A 3,623-nucleotide genomic window follows, 5' to 3' on the forward strand; every position below is an offset into this window, starting at 1 on the left:
CAGAGGATAAGTCAGGATTCAGATCTGTTGGTCATAGGGTCGCTATAAGGGTTGTGCACGACAGCACCTAATAACCTAATAAGTGTATCATTAGTTTCAAAACAGTGACAACAGAGCATTAAACCCAAGTTGAAGGTCTTCTTTCTGAGCACAGGGCCCTTCTGAATACGGGGCCCTATGTGGTACTATTTACACACTTGTCAAACTAGCCCTGGGACTTAGTAGCATTGCTTGTCGGCTTTCTAGGGTATTTCTCTAGCCTTACATGTTACACAAAAGATACTTGATGGTATTTTGCTTTTCATGTCCATTTGCATACAAAAGCATATATATACATTCTTTAAATGGGCCCATGTCTTTTGATTACTTTTTAATTTGCTATTCTATTTTGAGGATTGTTACTAGGTACTGTCAAATCATAGCTGTCCTTTCAGTGGGTTTTCAGAGACTGTAAACCACACAGGGAGAAACTGCTCATCTTTCTCGTGTAAAGCAACTTGTGGATTTGAACCTTGTGCCTTCAGGCCTGAAGTACAATTGCTTACTTGGTGGTAAGATGGTACGCTGCCAGTGTAGAGGTGTGCAGTTTGAATCCACCAGCTGATCCACAGGAGAGAGAGGGACAGTCTCCTCCCTTGTGATTTGCTGCCTCTGAAAACCTGCTGGAGAGTCTGCCATGGGTCGTTCTGACTCGATGGTATATAACAAGGATAGCAACAACAAGCTACAAGATCTCCCTAAAAATAAGCTGTATTTTGCCCAGCCTTGCAGTGCTTAAGTCACCTTCCTCATTTTATCAAGAGCAATTCTACTTATTCTTGGTCTTTAGGATAGAATTCTGGGTCGTGTTTTGATTTTTCATTATATTCTTTGAGTTTTATAGTTCAAAAATTTGAAATAGTTTTTTAAAAAACATTTAGTTAATAGTTGTACAAGATAGTATCATTGTCTTCTTCATTTAACCCTGATTTCTTTTCCTTACAGACTGAAAAGTCTACAATTTGTTTCTATACAAAATAAGACCTGAAGAGAAAATGTTTTCTTCCAGTGTTGAAAAAACAAGAGAAAAATAGACATTTTAATGAGCTGCCTTGAAAAATTCAGCAGCACATGAGACTAGAACAGTTATTTCAAGAAGTAGGTGATTGATTTTTCCATTAAACTAAGAATTAGGTTGAGATCTGAGCCAGAAGAAGGTGAATTCCTTTAGGGGCAAAAATAGTTTAACAATTTGTTTGTGTTTTTTTTTTCTTTTTAAAATTGACAAGGTGTCTTTATTTTTTTATTATTTCAATACGTAGGAGTCAGAACACCACACATCTGTTTCAGTCATGTTCAGTTTAGAGAAGTGACTTATTTTAATGCTTTCTTCAGGTTGTGCAATTGCCATTTCACAATCGTGATATCTCTCTCTCTCTTATTGCCAACCAGTTGGAACCAACCGTAGTGAGCCCTAACGGGTTTCTGAGACTGTAAATCACGCAGTAGGAGCTTACCCATGTTTCTCCCAAGGAGCTGCTGATGGATTCGATCTTCTAGCGAGGCCTGGCCTTTGGGTTAGCAGTGCCATACCCTGTGGTCCATACCACCAGAGCACCCCATAATGTGACAGAACAATGTTGTTATTGTTGTTGTTATGTGTCATCGAGTCACATACAGGAGCCCTAAACGCCATTCTATCCTGTGCCAACCTCGCCCTCTCAAACACACTCATTCCCATCACTCCACCCACAGAATCGATCCATCTCATTGAGGGTCTTCCTCTCCTGCACTGTCCCTCCACTCTCCCAAATCTGATGTCCCTCTCCAAGGACCAGTCCCTCCTTGCAACAAGCCCGAAGTACGTCAGACAAAGCTTCAGAATCCTTGACTCCAAGGAGAATTCTGGCTTCACCCTCTCCAGGACAAACCTGTTTGTTGTCCTAGCAGTCCATGGTATATTCAACACTCTTAATCTAACACCACAGCTCAAAGGCATTAATTCTCTTTCTATCATCCCTAGTCACTGTCCAACTCTCTGATGCATAGCACGTAATTGCAAAGACTATAGCCTGGATCAGACGCACCTTAGACTCGAGCCTGACATTGTTACTCTTCAGTACTCTTGAGAGGCCCCTCACAGCTGACTTTCCCAATGCAGTTCGTCTGCTGATTTCCTGGCTGCTGTTACTAAGAGTATTGACCATGGAGCCAAATAAACTAAAACTGTTAACTACCTCAATCTCTTCACCATCCATACTGATGCTGCCAATTGGCCCAGTGGTGAGAATCTTTGTTTTCTTGATGTTGATCCATATTGAAGACTGCAGTCCTTGACTTTCTGCAGCAAGCGCTTCAGGTCCTCCTCAGTTTCAGCAAGCAGCGTTGTGTCATCTGCATAAAGCAGGTTGTTGATGATTCTTCCACCAATCCTGATGCCACATTCCTCCTCATGCAGCCCAGCATATCAGATGACTTGTTCTGCATACAGATTGAAAAGGTATGGAGACAAAATACATTCCTGATAGACCCCTTTCTTGATTTTGAACCATCCATTGTCTCCCTGCTCTGTTCTGACGACTGCCTCTTGGTCCAGGTATAGGTTTCACATTAGCACAATCAAATGTTCTGGGATTCCTGTTCTTCTCAGAGTCAGCCACAGCTTGTTGTGATCCACACAGTCAAAAGCCTTTGCATAGTCAATGAAGCACAGATAGAAACTCTTCTGGTATTCTCTGCTTTCTGCCAAGATCCATCTAACGCTAACGCTATAATATCCCTAGAACCATGACCTCTTCTAAATGCAGCCTGCACATCTTGTAGTTCTCTGTTGACATATTGTTCCAAATGGTTTTTTATAATTTTCAGCAGAATCTTGCTTGCATGTGATATCAGTGATATTGTTTGCTAATTCCACACTCTGTTGGGTCTCCTTTCTTTGGAATGGGAACAAATATCAATCTTTTCCAGTCAGTTGGCCTGCTGGCTGTCCTCCAGAATTCCTGGCACAACTTAGTGAGCACATGCAGGGCAGCATCTGTTCGTTGAAATAAATCAGTTGGTGTGCTATCAACTCCTGGAGCCTTGTTTTTTGCCAGTTCCTTCATAACAACTTGAACTTCCTCCTTCATCACCATCGGCTCTTGCTCATATGTTATTTCATGAAATTCCTGTGTCAGCCAATTCCTTCTGATACAGTGACTCTGTGTACACCTTCCATCTTCTTTTGATACTTCCTGGATCATTCAACATTCTACCCAAACTATCTAAGTATTGCCACCCATAGCTTCAATTTATTTTTCAACTTCTTCAGCTTAAGAAATGCTGAGTGAGTCCAGCCCGTTTGATTTTCTGACTCCAGCTCCCTGCACATTTCATTATACTATCTTGCTTTGTTGTCCTGAGCTGCCTTTTTAAATTTTCTGTTCAGCTCTTTGATTTCTTGATTTCTTCCTTCAGCTTTGGCTTCTCGGTGCTCTAATGCAATATTCAGAGTCTCATCTGACATCCATCTTGGTCTTTTCTTCTTCTTCAGCCTTTGTAATGATCTTTTGCATTCTTCATGGACGATTTTCTTGATATCCTCCAGAGCTCATTTGGTCTACTCTCATTGATGCTCAAGGCCTCAAACCTATTCCTGAGAT

This window comes from Elephantulus edwardii, unplaced genomic scaffold (assembly GCF_000299155.1).
Source record: "Elephantulus edwardii isolate Elephantulus edwardi_28Jun2011 unplaced genomic scaffold, EleEdw1.0 scaffold00039, whole genome shotgun sequence".
Lineage (NCBI taxonomy): Eukaryota > Metazoa > Chordata > Mammalia > Macroscelidea > Macroscelididae > Elephantulus > Elephantulus edwardii.